Source organism: Chiloscyllium punctatum, chromosome 32 (assembly GCF_047496795.1).
Source record: "Chiloscyllium punctatum isolate Juve2018m chromosome 32, sChiPun1.3, whole genome shotgun sequence".
In the NCBI taxonomy this organism is placed as follows: domain Eukaryota; kingdom Metazoa; phylum Chordata; class Chondrichthyes; order Orectolobiformes; family Hemiscylliidae; genus Chiloscyllium; species Chiloscyllium punctatum.
This window is the reverse complement of record NC_092770.1, coordinates 60,671,030-60,691,540: the sequence shown is the minus strand read 5'-3', so window position 1 is coordinate 60,691,540 and position 20,511 is coordinate 60,671,030. Positions and strand designations below refer to the sequence as shown.

Here is a 20,511-nt window from a genome sequence, read left to right as displayed (position 1 = left end):
AAAAGGAATTGAAGGACCATTAATCATACTAGTATCTTGAAGGAAACATTTTAAACATTGAGTCTATGAAGTATTGCAGAAAAAATATAGCTTGTTTTCTGAGCCAAACAATGCTAATGCAGGGCTAATGATCGTAACAATGCCAGCCACGAGTGACTAAAGTATAACTTCAGGGGCTGACTTAATAAAGTTTGGTAGAGGGATTCATTGGTTATAGAACCAAAAGAGTTGATAAAACTGAGTCTTCAACAGGTTTGCAAGCTGCAAGGTCAGGAAAGTTATTTTTGAGAAGAAAACAAACCTCACAATTCCTTAACACCACAATCATCAGCCATTCTTGAGGATTTACAACCTTAAACTCATTTATGCACACAGCCTATTTAGCCCATTGTACCCGCACTGGTTCTCTGCAGAGCACTCTCGTCAGTCCCATTCCCCCAGTCTATCTGCACTGCCCTGTTACGTTCTCAAGTGTCTAATGAATGGCACCATTCACAACTCCTCTGGTACAGAAGCAGTCTATATCCAAATGCATCAAGACCTACACAATTTCCAGGCTTGGGCTGACATTTGTGCCAGACAACTCAAACACACCAGGCAACAGCTACCTCCAACAAGAAAGAATATAACTATCCCCTTTGCCATTACCCCACTAGCAACATCCTGGGCTACTAATGGCCAGAAAGTGAACTGGACTAGCCATAGCAGCAACAAAAAAGTCAGAAAAAGCAAGCCAGGAATACTGCAGCGAGTAACTCACCTGAATCAGCAAAGCACGTCTACCAGCCACACGGCACGAGTCAGAAGTGTGATGGATTTCTCCCCACTTGCCTGGATGGGTCCAGCTTCAACAACACTTGAGATGCCCAGCACCATCCAGGATAAAGCAGCCTGTTTGAGTGACATCACATTTACTCCCTCCATCACTGCTGCTCAATAGCAGCACTGTGCACTATCTACAAGATGCACTGTAGAAATTCGGGGTCAACAGTGTGGTGCTGGAAAAGCACAGCAGGTCAGGCAGCATAAGAGGAGCAGGAGAATCGATGCTTCGGGCATAAGCCCTTCATCAGGAACATCCCAGCATCACACTCTCGACTCTGATCTCCAGCATCTGCAGTCCTCATTCACCAAGGCTCTGAAGTTTCCAAATCCATGACCACTGCCATCTTAAAAGGGCAAGGGCAGCAGATACATGGGAAGACCACCCTCTGAAAGTTCCCCTCCAAGCCACCCACCAGCCAGATTTGGAAATATAATCACCATTCCTTTGTAGTTGCTCAGTCAAAATCCTGGAACACCTTCCCTAGCAGCATGCGGAATGTCCTTCAAACCACATGGATGCGGCAGTTTAAGGCAGCAGCTCATTAGCTTGTTCTCAAGGGAAGTAAAGATGGGCAATAAATGTTGGCTCAGCCAGTAAAATCACAACCTTCAAATAAAATGCTCAATTTGCTTTAAATGTCATTGATCATCTCTGCTGCCACCTCTACCCTGGGCAGCAAGCTCCTGGCTCCCAGTTGCTGCCCAAGAACGTTCTTCCTCATTGCACTTGCTCCATTTCTTGCCCAAAAGCTTAAAGTCTGCCTCTCCCAGTCCTGGCACCATCCATTAATGGGAACAATTTTGCTTTGTCTAACTTATTGAAAGCTATTCTAAGCTTATCCACCGGTACCCAATCTTCCCTTAATGTAGGAGAAAGTGGGGACTGCAGATGCTGGAGATCAGAGTAGAGAGTATGGTGTTGGAAAAGCATAGCCTGACAGGCAGCATCCGAGGAGTAGGAGAATCCTGACGAAGGACATAGGCCCGAAAAGTCGATTCCACTGCTCCTCGGATGCTGCCTGACCTGCTGTGCTTTTCTAGCACCACACTCTCTTCCCTTGATGTATTTCGCTTTCAGGACACCACCCTTAACGTTTTCCATCTCTCCATCTTGCTAAAATTTTCACTCCATCCTCTTAAATACCCTCAAGTTCTTTTTTTTTAAGTAGAGCAAGAGAAACTGAGAACAATATCATTGTGGATTAAGTAGGCCTTTATGAAAATGGTCACCATACTGTTCCTGCTTCTGTAGTCAATGACTACGAAGCCCACCATCCCTTAACATTACTAACTCTCCTCTCAATATGACCTGCCCCCTTCAAAGATCTACATAGACAAATTCTAAAGTTTCTACACAATCTTTACAACTGTGCCAAGGCAGACCAAGGTGCAACACCTCAGCTAAAAGATGACCCTCTTGCATTGGAGCACTACCTCATCACTGAAGACTCCACCAGGATTTTTATGTCCAGGCCTGAATTGGGATTCAAGCTTGTGAGACAAGTGTCTGGAAAGCACTCCCAACTAAGCCACAGAGGTCAATTAGGGACAATACTCCCTCTAACTTATGCTACAAAAAGTCAATGCACACCTCACAGGTGCTGTGTGTTCAGCTTAAGTGAAATGTTGCCTAAGGGAAGTGATTTTGAAACTAGGAGTCCCGGTTTACACAAATAGAGAGTGTTGAAAGAATGTGGGTGCTTTGAAAGAATTTTGAATCAATACACCAGGAGGTCAAATCTATGAAACGTACCTTTGATGTTATGGTGTATAAAAGAGCACTATATTCAAGAGATCTTCATAGGGCATGGGAAGTGTGACTTAATACTGAGAAACCACACGTAGCACCAGGCAGGGGTCAATACACAGTTTATCCATATCCAGCACTGTAAGGTTTGTGCTTGCTTGAAGCATATTGTGACAACCTTTAGGAGGTGTGGGGTGGCAGTAGGGGTGGGGGTGTTTAAAAGGTTAACAAGAGACTTCCTGGACCCCCAATCCCTCTACTTCGATGTGGTAGAAATCACGGGTCTGAAATTGCTGCAGTGCATCTTATAGATATGGGACACACTGCAGCTACACTGCACCAATAGCAGAAGGTAGGAATATACCCATGACATATTCATCAAAAGGGGGTCAAGGCTACATTTCCAGAGGTAGATTTTGACTATTCACAAACCCATTACAGTTTAATGGGTGGAATGTCAAGCAGGGTATGCCGACCCACGAACCCAAATCCCAGAATACATTCACACTGCAGAAAGGAAATGTTAATGAATAAAATTAACTTATTAAATTATGGATTTGTAATTTGATTTTCTGCAAGTTAATCTGCATAACATATACAGTACCACAAAGTCTGGTTTGCGAGTCAGATAGCTCAACTTATTTACAACACTAACTATTTTTATGGTTACAATATCACAGACTTACACAGTCTGATCTCTGCACTTAACCGTGTTACTGTACAATGCATACAGATCACTGACTGACTGAGGGCACTACACTGACTCCATTGCAAAAGGAAGCAAGTTTTTTTAAATCAAAACATCCTGTGTTGCAACATCATGCACCTATTTTAAAAAGATATAGTCCTATCTAGTTTGGAATTCAACAAAGATCCTTGGGCAGTGCAGGCCAAACCATGACCACCGTAATAGGACAAGGAACACATGGGAACACCACCATCACCTGCAAATTCCCCAAGTCCCTCACTATCCTAACTTGGTATTCCTTCATCATCATTGGGTCACAATCCTGGATTTCCCTCCCTAATGACATTGTGGATCTATCTACAGCACATGGACTGCAGCAGTTCAAGAAAGGAGCTCACCCCCACCTTTTCAAGGGTAACTAAAGGTGGGTAATAAACACTGGCCAAGCCAGCAACATCTATATACCATGAATGAATTAAAAATAAAAACTGATGCCATAATACAGCAGTTTCAGCAATTAAGATTTGCAAGGTACAAAACTGACAGTTCCATTTAGAATCAATGAATCCCTACAGTGCAGGAGGCCATTCTGCCCATAGAGTTACACTGGCCCACTGAAGAACAGCTGACCCAGACACGCCACCTACCCCATTTCTATCACCCTCCATTCCCTATAGCTAACCCACCCAGCCTGCATATCCCTGAATACTGAGTAATTTAGCATAGCCAATTGACTGAACCTGCACATCTTTGGACTGTAGACGCAGGGAGAATTTGTAAACTCTGTCGGTAAAATCAAACCCGGGTCCCTGGCACTGCAAGGCAGCAGTGTTAACCACCAAGTCACCTTGCCACCCTTTTCTTAATGGAAATCTATAACGGTTATTTAGTACTCAAGTATTTTTCCAAAATACAGGAACAATCAAACCATTTCTTTCTGCGGTTTTGGATTCCATACGGCCTAACTGACTGTCAACAAACAAAACAAATTACAGCTAATTCGAAACAAAACAAAAGGACAGTGCATTCTATTTATCCAATCCTTAATTTTTGATGAGATATACTCAGCAAACAACCTTTCTCTTTTAAAAACTGCCACTTTAATTTGGCGAAACTATTTTAAATTTTGCAGCGTCTGCTGATAGAACTTCTTCAGAATTCGGATTACACGGCTCCCTTGATGATGGCAGTGAGAGGAAAGATTCTTTGCACCTGGATCATTAAGACACAGGCGAAGCCGAGAATGAGAAAAGGTGAACGGGTTTACAAGAGAATTTGCAGCCGAAAAAGGAGAGAACTAAATCAATGTCACAGCTAACAAAAAAAAAATCCCTCTGATCGATTACACCTTAAAAGTGATTTGCAAGATGTTCTCTAAGCCTATTGCTTGGTTCATATTGATACCAAGTACACGGTCAAGGGTGTGGTGCTGCTCAGGCAGCATCTAAGAAGTAGGAGAATTGACGTTTCAGGCATAAGCCCTTCATCATCACCAAATACTTGGGTTCAACACACATTTGCAGGAAATCTGCCAATGTGTTGTAAGAACAGCAAATCTCCCTGCTGTAGAAAAGATGTTGTGAAACTTGAAAGGGTGCAGAAAAGATTTACAAGGATGTTGGCAGGGTTGGAGGTCCTGAACAGCAGGGAGAGGCTGGGGCTATTTTCCCTGGATCATTGGAGGCTGAGGGGTGACCTTATCGAGGTTTATAATATCGTGAGGGGCATGGGTGAGATGAATAGACAAGGTATTTTCCCCAGGGTTGGGGGAATCCAAAACTAGAGGGCATAGGTTTAAGGTGAGAGGGGAAAGATTTAAAAAAGGGGCTATACAGCCGAGTGTATGGAATGAGCTGGCACAAGAAGTGATGAAAGTGGGACCATTATATTTAAAAAGCATCATGATGGGAATGTGAATAGGAAGGATTGAGGGGGACATGGACCAAGTGCTGGCAAACAGGGCTAGATTAAATGGAGAATATCTGGTTGACATGGACGAGTTGAATCGAAGGGTCTGTTTCTGTGCTGCACATCTCTATGACTCTAAAGGACCAGGGAAAATGCACCGGAAAAGCTTGAAACCTAGTGCCCATAGGTTTTCTTTGCCAATATTTGGGAACTTTGTCTCAAAATGAATGAATGGTACAGTAGAATAATCGTTCCCCTCAGACCAAAACACCAAGTAGCATAGTGGGGTGGGAAGAGGGGAAATCTTTTTGCGTCATCCTGAGATGGAATATTTGTACACAAGCTTTAGGCACTGGAATAATTCCAAGTTCATAGGCCTCACTGTCGCAGTCAGTCTTTATTTGGGAGAGAGGAGGAGCTGCTCCAGTCACCTGGATTCTTAGTTTTAATTTTAGGGCTTGTTTTGAAATATAAAAGGAGACCGATGTCTTTTGTATCTGCTAGCTTCTGAGTTCTCATGCGAAACCTCTTCAACCATTTTTCCTAGCGGGGATGGGTCTACACACAGAAACTTATATTCAGAATGAGACAGCAAGTGAAACCTTCTTCAGGTCAAAATACGCCACACTTTATCCTTGCGCTTGACTTTCCCATTCAGTTTAGTTGAAGAGGAATTCAAACCACTGCTAATGAGTTCAAAAGTGCTCAAATACAGGATGCTTCTTTTTGAAATGCAGTGCTGAAAGGACTTGGGAAGCTTTACTACTGGACAGCCTGTAAACAGGCAGAGTAGGCAATACAGGAATGGGGTGTTGGGGGCAGCGGGTGTAGGATGGGAAGTTTATACTGGGTGAGGGGCATGAAAGCATGGCTCATTCTGTGTGGTGTGCATGGAAGGAGGGATGGCATTCAGTGTGCGTACGTATAACATGCTTGTGTTCCTGTTCGTGTACAGGCACAGTAATGAAAAAGCAGCTACTTTGGTAAGTCTCTGATTATTCTCCTTTCATTAGTTGGGTCACTGTCAACTGCTCTTGTAGACAAGTCAAAACGATAGAAAATTTGCATTCCTGTGGCATTGGTCATGACCACAGCATGCCACAAAGTGCTTTACAGAAAAGATATAGTCACAGTTACACAGGAAACATAGCAGCCAACTCTCACACTGCAAACTCCAGTGTAGCAAGATAACAATGTGATAAAGGACCGTTGGCTGTTGCAATGATGTTAGGAAAGAGGTATGTACTTTCCAGGACATGAGATAGGACTCTCCTACTCTCAAGTGTTGATGTAAAAAGCCAGTTTTTTTTTGTATGGGTAAAATTGCAGGAATGAGTTTTGCCAACGTCTGGGCAGAATTGCAAGGAAGCCAAATCTGAAAAGGAACACAATTTATACCGCAAAAGAAAAAGAGGTGTTGATTGGTTAGCAAATGGATTCCAATGGTAGCAACGTTGCCATGGAGAGTGCACCAGGAAACAGGTAACTGCCAAGAATTTGTTTAAAATTCCACTAGATCATCAGTTGGACTTGCTGCATGGCTTGTTTGCACATGCAAGAAGCTTCAAATACTCACATGTAGGTTTTGTAAACATGTTCTGACATTATATCTTTTAGAATCAAATAAGAACTGTAGGGAAGTGTCATGCCCTGTTGCATTTCACACTGCAACTTCATGTTGAACTGCCTCATACTGTACTAGTTTAGATGAAAACCTAGCAGTTACTGTTCCCTGATCCAGTTTGGTCCATGGCAACATCTTTGATTTGATTTACTGTCATGTGTATTTGTTTCAAATGCACTGGTTAGCGTCACCACCCTCTGTCGTCATTTTAAACCACAGAAAAAAAAAAATCATCGGAGCAGATTCCACTTGCCAACCAAATTAGCACCTCTTCTCATGCACTATAAATTGTTGCTCCCTTCCAGATTTGGCATTCTTGCAATTGTGTCCTGATACACTCAAGACTAAATGCTTCCACAATCTCTTTACTCAGCAATGCTCAAAAGTTTGGCTAACAAAGTGAATGTCTCCCGCTTCTTTGTTTCAAAGTGACGGCAATGTGGTATTTTACAGTCGCCTACAAATTGCTGATATGGCCGCAGTTTAACATCTCAGCCAAAACAGTACCCTGAGAAACAGGGGGCTCTGCGCTCAGTACTCTAACAGTAGCAGTAATCAAGTTAATGCAGTTAAGTCACAGTTCACAATACTCCCTGATTTTATAACATCCACAAGTTTTGGAATTCGGCTCTCTACACAAAGACTAGCATTGTTAACATGTTGGCAATTTTACATTTGGTCAGGAAAATGCCAATGTTGCAGTATACTGGAACAGTTAAGCCAGGGGCATGGCCAGTTCTGGTGTACAAGTCTAATGGGAGCACCATACCACTGGTTGAGGAGAAAAAGGTGTTGCTGGAAAAGCGCAGCAGGTCAGGCAGCACCAAAGGAGCAGGAGAATTGACGTTTCGGGCATGAGCCCTTCTTCAGGAATGAGGAGGATGTGCCAAGCAGGCTAAGATAAAAGGTAGGGAGGAGGGACTTGGGGGAGGGGTGTTGGAAATGCGATAGGTGGAAGGAGGTTAAGGTGAGGGTGATAGGCCAGAGAGGGATTGGGGGTGGAGAGGTCGAGAAGATGATTGCAGGTCAAGAAGGCGGTGCTGAGTCAGAGGGTTGGGACGGAGAAAAGGTCGGGGGAGGGGAAATGAGGAAGGTGGAGAAATCTGCATTCATCCCTTGTGGTTGGAGGGTTCCTAGGCGGAAAATGAGTTGCTCTTCCTCCAGGCATCGTGTTGTCATGGTCTGGCGATGGAGGCAGCCAAGGACCTGCATGTCCTTGGTGGAGTGGGAGGGGGAGTCAAAATGTTCAGCCACGGGGCGGTTGGAAACACATTTTTCAGCTCTGATCTCCAGCATCTGCAGTCCTCACTTTCTCCACTGGTTGAGGAGATGCAGGTACATGGAGGACAATCATTTCAGGATTGCCCGACTGAGAGGTGCTGCTACAAAGAATTCTTGTGGTCTACCCTTTGTCTCGGGAGGGAGGGGGGAATTCATGCACTCCAGTGACCACTTGTACACTATACCTCATTTATTAAGGCATATGGTTCGCCACAAAAAGGCGACCATTTCCAGCCACACTTCACCATGACCCAGTGTGCCTTTCCCTTCTATCGGATACAGAATCACAGAATCCCAACATTTGGGAGCAGGCCATTCAGCCCATCAAGTCCACACGGATCCTCCAAAGAGCATCCCACCGGATCTAAGCTCTTACCCTGTTCCAGTATTTCCCATGGCTGATCCACCTAGCCTGCACATCCTTGGAACACTACGGGACAATTTAGCATGGCCAATCCTCCTAACCCGCACATGTTTGGACAGTGGAAGGAAACTGAAACAGCCAGAGGAAACCCGCACAGACATGGGAAGAATGTACAAACTCAACACAATCAGATAGTCGCCAGAGGCTGGAATCGATCTCCGGTCTCTGGCACTGTGAGGCAGTGCTAACCACTGTGCCACCATGCCAGCCCAAATATGTTAAAAGGTGAAAGGCAACACAAATCTATCAAGGTCAGGGTAAAATGGCATTATCACTGGCATCATTTCAAACAGAGCTGTAAACGAGACCTCATCGCCAGTCTGCTTTGACATGTCTGAAGTAAATATTGCATCATCATCTGGATTTCACCTCTAACACTGGCCAGCTTTCAACAGCACTTTGGCCATTTCAGCCAGCAGGATGGCTCTTTTGTTTAAAAGGGAGCAGTGCAGAATGTGGTGGATGGAGGGGAGAGGGGAGGCTGCCCATCGGGGGGGGGGCTCAATCTGTAGGCATTTCAAACCGTTGCCAAGAAAGTGCTGGAGAAAGGATGGTCGCTTTTAATTCAGAAGCGAAATGCAGATCAGGATTCAGAAACTAAACCACAGAGAGATCTGAAGAAGCGACCTATAAGCTCAGCGTCATGTGTGTGTCTGGTAATGAAAGCTATATTACAAAACAGCTTGTTATCATATCCAATTTTCCAGCGCAGTTTGCCACGGTAAAAAGTGGATGAAAACATCCATAATGGGTTTACAAAAAAAAAACAGCAGGGTAAAAAGATTGTGGACAAAAAAAAACAGACATATCATTTGTAGCTTGGCAGACGTAAACACAGATTAATAACATTATCGTACCTTGGTTTTCTTTTGCAAAGTATATTGTTCCTGAAATGATGGATCGTCAGGACCAAGTTGGATGATGCGGACGTTGGTTGGATACAAAGGGTCGTTTTACGCTTCGACTTTTCCTAGAGGTAATTCGCCAAGCTGAGAAGGTAGATTTATAATTACTTTGATTAACATGCAATGTAGCCTTTATATTATTAACATATTGATGATCAGTTAGAGAGCCATAAGTCCTGCTCTCATCAGGTTCCAATGCTGACAGACACTAGGTGACCCACTGAAGGTCCAATTATAATGGAAATCTGCATACACTGTTCACTTTCACATTTGACATTCACGGGATGCATGTACAGCTGACACTTAAAAGGACACAACATTCACAAAAATGACAAGATATATTTATTGCCGCAAGTCCATTTAACCAGGACAATGGGTTCAGACTTGGGCTGATAAGTAACAAATCATATTCACGCCACCCAAATTCTAAGCAATGACCATTTCCCAAGGAGAAAATCTAATCTTCCACCCCTGATGATCAGATGCATTATCACGACTAAATTCCTGAGGATTAGGAGTGACCAGGAGCTGAACTGGACTGGTCATATAAATACTGTGGCTACAAGACAGATCAGTGCATGGGAATTCTACAGCAAGTAACACACCTCCTGACTCCTCAATGCCTGAAGAAGGATTTGCTTCCAGAAAAACATTTTATCTGATGCAGTCATGCTAATCTTATCCTTTCTAAAATAAGAAACTAGATCCCGATAATTTAGCATTAAAAAGATCCAATCGACATTTATTACATCTCACTCAGATACACATTGTTAATTCACAGACACACAAGTGTCTGAGCTAGGACAGCAGAAAAGCATGCTACTCAATAGGAGTCACGCTTCAACTGATACCAATTTAAGACAGCGTCTCAGATCTTTATACCCTCAGGTCACGTGCTACAACACAGTGATGATATAATGAGCATTTCTCTCAAAAATATACCAAGATATTGTGGCTGTTAAAAATCTAATGACATACTGACTGTGAGACATAACAAAGTCTACCCACCAGCAGCGAGGGGGCAAGTCAGGAGTGTGACTGAATACTCCCCACTTGCCTGGATGAGTGCAGACCCAACTACACAATAGGCTTGACACCATCCAAGACAAAGCAGCCCATTTTGTTGGCTATTCATTTATAAGCATTAATAGTCACTCTTTCCAACACCAGCACATTATGTCAGCAGTGCGCAGCATGCACTGCCAAGTCCCCTTCAGCAAGACATTCCAAACCCATGACCGCTACCATCGAGAAGTAGAAGGACGGCAGTTATGTGGGAACGTCCCTGCCTAAGAGTTCCCCTCCAAGCCACTCACCATCCTGACTTGGAAATACATCACCATTCCTTCAGTATTGATGAGTCACAGTGCTGGAACTCTCCCCCTCTCAGCATTGTGGGTCAACCTACAGCACACAGACCACAGTGGTACAAAAAGGTAGCTCATCCATGGTAACTGGGAATGGGCAATTAATGCTGGCCAAGGCCCATGAAAGAAAATGTTCAGAAATGATTTACTTTGTTTTAAATGTTTCCATTAACATTGCACTTGTTAGAAGGTGTCAATTTGCAAATTTTTAATCTGAAACACTTCAAGGTTTTCAAAAACCAAATGCCCTCTTTCATTTGTATAATTGAATTTCAGCAACAGCACTGCGGCTCTCAAGATACTGCAACTCAGACTAAATTTTAAACGGTTATTCTTGTTATTAAGGTTAGTGACCCTGAAGTATTCTAATCTTAAGTCTCACTTGAAGCTTATTAATTGCACACTGCAACTCTCACAGTCACACTCTCAGTTAATCATTTATATCTATCCATGTTTACTTGGACTTGGTGATAATGGCTTCACACTGAATGGGCAGATTCGATGATCAGTTAGTAACATCAGTCAATGCACACCAGTTAGTAGCATTATCGCATATTTCAATATTTGAAGTGCTAAATGTCATAACTTAGCCTATTTACTTCTTGATCCATTGTCTGGTCACAAATATGTTTCTTGGTATTTTCACAATTTCTATACTATATCATTACACGCTTTCCTAAGCACCCCCCCCCCCTCACTTTCACATTAACCAACCTACCAACCCCATCACTGAAAGGAGCGAGTTTACAGTGTACACTGTTGCAATATAAGCTCATCTAAAAAAGAGCTTCAAACAACTCAGCCAAACAATGTGAGAAAAGTTTTCTTTCTTCTTAGACACATTCTCAACATAAGCAGCAAAGCCAACCCCCTTCATGGGAAACTCTCTCAGGCAAATCTGACTCCAGAGCTGGACAGCTAACAACAGATAAGTGGCTCTTTCAGAAACATCCCTGTCTAACGTACGAAAGCTACTGCTAGACTCAAAGCTAGAAAAATTGTCCTGTTGACATCTAGGAGAAAAACAAGTTTGCAAAATACCCTTCCTAGTGGATGTTGATACTCTCTCACAAGTTTAGGGCTGGACATGATGGGCTGAAGGGTCTCTTTCCATCCTGTAAACACTAGCTGGCTCCAAAATTACTCCCTTTGATTACTCTGTATTCCTGCTGAATGGGAAAAGGATTTTGAACATTGTAATCTTGAACATTATGACAATATTAACAGTTTCAGCACACAGAGTCTTAGGAACAGCGAGAAACAGTTTAGTTAGAAAATCAAGGACTCCAATCCCACTATATAGCATCATGTTCTTTTTAAATGTTCTTCCTTGGGATGCTAGCGACACTAAATGGATCTCACTGCCCACCCTTAGTTGTCCTCACTGAAGTCATTTTATCCTTAACCCTGGTTCCGAGCATGCTTCTCTCTGAAGTGGTTGAAGTGACCACAATCAGTGTGCAATCTGAATCACATGTGGGCCCAGACCAGGCTTTGTCCTAGAAAAGTCCCCACTAAGCCACTTGGATTTTGAGTGCCAATCCGACAGCATCATGGCAACGTTTAACAAAGCTGGCCTTTCATTTATGGTTCTTGGAGAAAAAGTCGAGTGCAAGATCTCACCCGTGACTCAAGTACTTGAAAGCAGTTGAGAGATTGCAAGTCCCATTCCAGGGAGGGGGCACAAAATTCGAGGCGGTCACTCCAAAGCAGGACTGTTGGAGGCACTGTCTTTTCAATGTCTCTTCTGCCTGCTTGAGGTAAACAGCATGGTTAAGGCAGCATTTAGCACACTTGCCTTCATTGCTCAGGCTACAGAGTATAGCAGTTGGGATGTCAAGTTAAGGTTGTACAGGACATTGGTGAGGCCTCTTGTGGAATACTGTGTCCAGTTCTGATCACCCTGCTATAAGAAAGATATTATTAAACTGGAAAAGGCGAAGAGCAGATTTACCAGAATGGTGCCGAGACTGGCAGGTTGGAGTTATTTTTTAAAAATAGGCTGGACTTTTATCACCGAAGCGTTGGAAGTTGAGGGATCATCTTATAGAAGTTTATAAAAATCATAAGGGGCAGAGATAAGGTGAATGACAAGGTTCTTTTCCCTGTGATGGGTGGGGAGGTGAGAGGGGGGGGGGGGGGGTTGGGTTGGGGATGAGTGAGAGAGAGTTCAAAACAAGGAGGCACATTTTTACAAAGAGAGAAGAGGAAGATTTGAAAGGGACATGAGGAACATTTTTCTTTTGCAAAGGGTGGAATGAACTGTCAGTTACAAATGTTTAGAAGACATTTGGATAAGTACATGAGTAGGAAAGGTTTGGAGGGATGGGTGGGACTAGTTTAGTTTGTGCACATGGTCGGCATGGACTGGTTGGACCGAAGGGCCTGTTTCCACGTTGTACAGCATAAAAAAGTTTTGAAGAAAAGCAGGTTAGTTATCCCCAGAGTCCCAACCATAACGTGTCTGTCAAATCGATGTCTCATGAGTAGATCCTCAGGTCATTAGCACATGGCTGTTTACAGCAAGCTCCCACAACCAAACGGTCTGCCCTATTTCCGACATCAGAGGATTGTTTCATTGGCTGCAAGACATCTAGGTGTTTGTGAAAAACACTTTGTAACAGTGTTTTTTTCTGATTTCTCAAACTGCTTCAGATGGATTTCTGAATTATTGCCCAGTAGCTCATGCATTTACAAATTATTTTTAAAATGGGCACACTGTGAAATCTGACTTAACAGGGAAAGATAAATTTGCTTTGCTCTCTGTCCCAATTATGTACATACATGCTGTCACCTCTCTCACAGTCTCTCAGGTGTCTGTGTTGACTGATCTCCGATGTCTGTGTTGTTTGTTAAGAAGCCTCCCTACAAAGCCGAGCACAGATCAAAAGGAGTTTGTCAGCAGTAAGATGCCAGCTGTTTCCTGATGAAGCAGGCCATTGTTTAATAACTGTACAAGACAACTGCATTTCAATCACTTTTGTCTCCAAATGGATGGCCAAAACAAAAAAGCCACATTGGGTGATTTACTGCACTCCGTCCATAAATATGGACAGAGTAACTTCCTTATAGAGTGACCATGACTGACAATAGACTAGGGGCAGGAGTAGGCCGTTCAGCCCTTCGAGCCTGTACCACCATTCAATATGATCATGGCTGATCATCTTTAATCAGTATCCTCTTCCTGCCTTATCGCCATAACCCTCGATTCCACTATCCTTTAGAGCTCTATCCAACTCTTTCTTAAATAAATCCAGAGACTGGGCTTCCACTGCCCTCTGGGGCAGAGCATTCCACACAGCCACCACTCTCTGGGTGAAGAAGTTTCTCCTCATCTCTGTCCTAAATGGTCTACCCTGTATTTTTAAGATGTGTCCTCTGGTTTGGCACTCACCCATCAGCGGAAATATGTTTCCTGCTGCCAGAGAGTGTCCAATCCTTTCATAATCTTATATGTCTCAATCAGATCCCCTCTCAGTCTTCTAAACTCAGACTGGGTCTGAACAGAGATGGTGACGTCCTCTCCCACTTTTGTAGACCCACTACTTCCTACAACAGCCAACACGTGGTCAAAAACAATGACATGCATCAGGCACCATTGTGTCATCAGCAATGCTTCGACGTGAATCTGTCAGAGGCTCCAGATCATCGGGCAAGTGGTAAGTTTTTGTAAAATGTAACTTACACTTAAATGCTGGAATTCACAGCTTTGATTAATCCAGGCTGTGGTAGAATCATAATGTAAAACTACAGAATCCCTATGGTGCAGATAAAGGCCATTCAGCCCATTGAATCTGCATTGACCTCCGAAGAATAGCAATAACTCTGACCCTCCCCCTGTAATCCTGCATTTCCCATGGCTAATCCACCCGGCCTGCATATTCCAAGATACCGTGATCAACTTAGCACGGCCAAATCACCTAACCGGCACATCTTTGGATTGACAGAGGAAACTGGAGAAAACCCACGCAGATATGGGGAGAATGTGTGGAGTTTGCACAGTCACCAGAGGCTGGAATCAAACCCAGGTCCCTGCACTGTGAGCCAGCACTGATAACCACTGAGCCACCATGCTGCCTATGGTGTCAGCAAATTGACTTACCCTTGAAGCCAGAAGGACATGGGCACACATCCACTGTGTGGACTCAAGCAGAGAATTACAGTAACCACCCCTCAGCCCTGAGGTAATGCCACAGACAGAGGTGCCTTCACTCTTTAAGGCAGTCAGCTTTCTGACATTGTGCTGTTAAAGAATAGCTACAGGGTTCTCTGAGACAAGGAAGGTATTTACTTTCGGAAATTTGAATTTTATTTAGTGCCTTCATCTGCCACAAAGCTGCAAACAGAGCAAGATCTCTTGACATGGATTTTTTAAATTTACTCATGGGACACTGGCATCACTGGCTGGCACAGCATTTATTGCCTGCCCCTAGGTGCCCTTGAGAAGGTGGGAGTGAGCTGCCTTCTTGAATCGCTGCACTCCCCGCACTGTAGGTAGATCCACAATGCCATTAGGGAAGAAATCCTAGGATTTTAACACAGCGACAAAGGACGGGCAATATATTTCCAAATCAGAGTCAAAGAGCCTACGGTCCAACTTGTCCATGCCAACCAGACATCCCAATCTGATCTAGTCCCATTTGCCAGCGCTTGGCCCATATCCCTCTAAACCCTTTGTATCATAGATTCATCCAGATGCCTTTTATATGTTGTAATTGTCCCAGCCTCCACCACTTCCTCCGGCAGCTCATTCCATACACACGCCCCACCATCTCCATGGAAAAGGTTCCCCTTCAGAACCTTTCTAAATCTTTCCCCCCTCACCTTAAACCAAAGCCCTCTAATTTTGGATTTCCCCACCCGAGTATAAAGACCTTGTCTATTTACACTGTCCGTGCCCCTCATGATTTTGTAAGTCTCCACAAGGTCACCTGTCAACCTCTGACAGGCCAGGGAATATAGCCCCAACCTATTCAGCCTCTGCCTACAGTTCAAACCTCCAACCCTGGCAACATCCACATTAATCTTTTCTGAACCCTTTCCAAGTTTCACAACATCCTTCTTACAGAAGGGCAACCAGAACTGTACGCAGTATTCTAAAAAGACAAGATGGTGAGTGGCTTCGAGCGCAGCTTGCAGGTGATGGTGTTCCCATGTATCTGCTGCCTTGGTCCTCCTAGATGGGATGTGGTCGTGGGTTTGGTAGGTGCTATTGGAGGAGCCTTGGCAAATTTTAGCATGTACCTTGTAGATAATACAGACGGCTGTTACTGAGGGTCGGTGGTGGAGGGAACTAATGTTTGTGGAGGTGGGGACAATCGTGCGAATAGCTTTGTCCTTGAGTGTTGTTGCAGCTTCACCCATCCAGGCAACTGGGGAGTGTTCCATCACACTCCTGACTTAGTGTGTTGTAGATAGTGGATAGGTTTGGAGAGCCAGGAAGCCAGTTATTCTCTGCAGTATTCCTAGCCTCTGACCTCTTCTTGTAGCCGCTGTACTTAAATGGCTAGTCCAATCCAGTTCTTGGTCAAGGGTAATCCTGAGGATGCTGACAGTGGGGGATTCAGAGATGGTGAATAGGAAGGAGCACTATTTAGATTTTCTCTTGGTAGAGAAGATCATTTGCCTAGTACTTATGTGGCATTACTTTTCAGCCCAAAATCGGAATGCTGTCCAGGCCTTACTGCATTTCGGCACAGGCTGTTTTAGTATCGGAGGAAGAACAAATGGTCCCGAACATCCCCACTTCTGATCTTATGATATACATTACATGACAACATCATGACCTTGAATGACCTCCTGGATCTCCAACATTACCACCGTCTACCCTGAGGCAGCTCCAGCATCTTTGTTTCTCGCTGACCTCACAGGTTCTCTTTTTCCTGGTGGCCTGTTATGGTCACTTATTCCAGTGCTGCTTTATAGGGGTTCGATAAGACCTTCCAGCTTCACAGACCATTGCGTTCTCTCTCCATAATATCTACCCACTTCCCTCCTGTTGAAACCCTCATTCATTACCACTGGGACTCCAACATTCTGCCTTCTACTAGACTGAAGTACAGACTGGAAGGATTTGGCTACAAAACATCAGAAGCACAGAGATCCGGAGTGGCCAAGATTGCATTCAAAATGGTTGAACCTACACAGGCTCCCACCCCAGAGCTCCATCAGAAGGAATACTCGTCAGAGAACTGAACGCGGAGGTCAAACTGCCATATTCCTCACTGAAACAGTCAGCAGCGGGAAGCCTGTAAAGTAAGCCTCTGCACAAAACCTCTGCTCTGTGCTCCTACTTAAAGAGCTTTGCCTGAAACCCTTCCTTTCTAAAACACAGTTCTCTTCCTTTGCCTCTTGGGGCAGTAGTGTACTGCTTCCCATGGTGCACTGACCTAACCTTCTGCTCGCACCAAATGTACCTGGGGCAAAATTCACATCCAACCATCACCCCTGGCTCCCAGCTGAGCAAAGATTCCACTTTGAAATTTCAAATGGCCTCTTGCCCATCGCTATCTGTGTCACCTTCTCGAAGCAGTCAGCTATTCTAATTCCAACCTCTTCACCGTCCCCTGATTATAGTCACTCCATCACAGGCTGCTTTATGCAATGCACTGTGAGATTTCCTCTATAAACCTCAATAACCACTTCTAAGGCACTTAAGGTCAATCTTTTCACCTGCCCAAATATTGCCTTATGTGGGCCTTGCCTTCTGCTCCAAGCTCAGGCAGTTTAAATGCAACCCTTCTCCTCTGCTTGAAGTTCCATCAATTTTGCTCAATGTGCTCCTGGCTACAGCCAAACCTTCTCCAATTGCCCCCCCTCTTCCATCCACACCTCACCATTCCCAGTGCCACACTTGTCTGGAAAGCCCGAACTGGAGACGAACATATACCACCTGCTATTCCTCCATTCGGACTTGCTTTGTTCATTTGAACTGCCTCCTTATTCATTATTCAACTTTAAGAAGTCAAACTATTTTCTTCTGTGCTGCCTGACAGCTTCTCCTGTGGGCCACTCAAGTTTTTTTTTCGACTTCTTACGAATTTCTCTGCTACATTTTTTTGATCTTATTATTAAATTTACCAAACGTTCCTTTCACCTCTTCTTTTCTGCTTATCCTGGAATTGCCTTTGTTGTTTTGCAGTGTGCGCTTTATTTCATGTCAGAACTTTTTTTTTTGAATAGTAAAGGAATTAAGGGTTATGGTGAAAGGGTGGGTAAGTGGAGCTGAGTCCACAAAGACCAGCCGTGATCTTACTGAATAGTGAAGCAGGCTCGAAGGGCCAGATGCATCTACTCCTGCTCCTAGTTCTCATATGTTGTTATATATGGACTATGCAGTAAAAATCCTGTCGGACACTCAAGAGTCCAATGCCAGATCTTACGACAAGCCAAAAGGTGGGGACTCAGATAAAGCACTGAAAATGATTCACAGGTTCACAACTCAACAGTATAGGACAGTACAGCCTTCCTAAGACAGATGGGTGGTTTGCAGGCTATTTTCATTATGTCTCACTGGCTTAACCTTTCTTCCTCAAATTGTTTCTTCGTCATGCTGAGAGCTTTATTAAAATTAAATCTATTTCGTTCAATGTTGGGAACCTCACAAACACAAGTAAATATACACTTTCCTAATTCCAGTCTCCTCTTCTTTCTTGATGATAATCGCTCCACCACTGGTGGCCCTGCCTTCTGCTGCCAACCCATGTTCTCGAACTGCCTCGTTATCCCCTCTCTCTTGATATTGAAGAACTCTTCACTGACATCGACCAGTCCTGTCCCTCCTGCTGCTGATACCCTTACCCATATGCTGCCAGCTTTCCAATGTACTGCTGGTTGGCCTTTCCCTTCTATCATCTCGAAATTCTCAGTGTTGTTTTCAAATCCATCCATGGCTTTGCCCACCTCCCACTCTCTCTCTAAATCAACTCAAACCCCAACAGCTTCCCAGCTCTCCTCTCACTCTGGCCTCTTGCACGTTTAATGGAACACAGAACATAGAACAGCACAGGAACAGGTCCCTCGGCCCACCATGTTGTGCCGAACACTATGCCGAAGTAAACTAATCCCATCTGCCTGCCTTTGGTCTATATCCCTCCATTTCTTGCATATTCATGTACTTATGTAAGAGTCCTTCAGTGCTCCACCATCCCTGGCAGTGTGTTCCAAACTCGTATCACTGTCTAAAAGAAAAATCTGCCTCTTCCATTTACTTTCAACTTTCCCCCCCCCCTCACCTTAAATGCATGCCCCCCCTAGTATTGGGCATGTCAACTCTGGGGAAAAGATTCTGACCATCAACCCTATCTGTTTAATTGGAAGCATACGAGCTTTCGGAGCATCGCTCCTTCGTCAGGTGGTTGTCACCTGATGAAACAGCGCTCCGAAAGTTAGTGTGCTTCCAATTAAACCTGTTGGACTATAACCTGGTGTTGCGAGATTTTAACACCCCAGTCCAACACCGGCATCCCCAAATCATAACCCTATCTGTGCATCTCAATTTTAAAAGACTTCTAAAAGTCTCCCCTCAGGCCTCCGCTGCTCCAGAGAAAACAACCAGAGTTTGTGTAGCCTCTCCTTATAGCTCATTCCCTCTAATCCAGGCAGCAACCTGGTAAACTTCTGCTGAACCCTCTTCAAAGCCTCCGCATCCTCCCTGTAATGTAGCGACCATAATACTCTAAGGTCTAACCAAAAGGAAGGCTTGGCTCATTTCATATATCCGGTACTTATAATTGGGTTAAAATGTAACTAGTTGGATGGTGGACCAATTTTATCAAAACTAGGCGTTACAAAGATAAGTCATCACTGCTGGCCGTAGGAGGGCCAGTTTTGAACTGAAACAGGGACACATGTAGATTGCCAGGCATGCCAACTGTTCACCATAGAGTCACAGGGATGTACAGCACGGAAACAGACCCTTCGGTCCAACTCGCCCATGCCAACCAGATATCCCAACCCAATCTAGTCCCATTTGCCAGCACTTGATCCATAGCTCTCCAAACCCTTCCTATTCATGTACCCATCCAGATGCCTTTTAAAGGCTGCAATTGTACCAGCCAAATGCCTTCTCTAGAGCAAGATGTTGATTTATGACTAGACTGGCCTACAACTTTAAGAGAATTGTGTAACATCACAACAAGCAACATTCCAGTATAAATGTTACAGCTTCATACCCTTAGTCCCTCTGTCTGTAATGGAGTCAGTCTAGTATGCTTAGCCAATTGGGTGTGTGTGTAATGTACTGTATTACAAGGCACAGAACACAGACTGTGTGCACATATATGATATTGCTGCCATGTAATTAATGTTGTAAATAAGCTTCTAACAAAGAAGAACCCAGATCTCTGAAGTATACGTTGTGTGGATTAACATACAGAAAGCTACAGACTGCATTTTATGACAGTAGCCACTCAGGTATATGTGAATGGCCTCCTCCTGCCCTTCCAAGGTGCAGAAATCAAACTCACTACTGCCGCTACTCACAAATTTAGAACCTTGTTACAGGGAGGTGGCTCTGCACATAGTCAGTGAGAGACTGCTAACAATCGGTTGCCCCAATATAAGGCACTGCCTTAGACGGTCACTACTGTAACCAAGGTGACTCGGGGTCAGGCACAGCGAGACTGCCACAAACTCTGTTGATGAGAACAAGCTCCAATATGCAGGACCCATTAAATAAGTGGTGTTGAGGTAAAGTGCTGTTGCTTGGTGAATTATAGACAGTGGTCGCAAAGTGCAAATG

General features: G+C 44.1%; 1 protein-coding gene across 3 annotated transcripts in view; it reads right to left on the bottom strand.

Annotated features, from left to right (window-relative positions):
- large1 (LARGE xylosyl- and glucuronyltransferase 1) overlaps window positions 1-20,511 on the bottom strand; it is a 498,409-nt gene that overhangs the window by 430,275 nt on the left and 47,623 nt on the right. For 2 of the 3 annotated variants that reach the window (XM_072552482.1, XM_072552480.1), the window contains exon 2: window positions 9,355-9,486. The gene's annotated coding sequence lies outside the window, so the exon portion shown is untranslated. Of the gene's footprint in view, window positions 1-9,354; window positions 9,487-12,392; window positions 12,412-20,511 lie in introns of those variants that run through there. The other variant, XM_072552481.1, reaches the window with a different exon arrangement.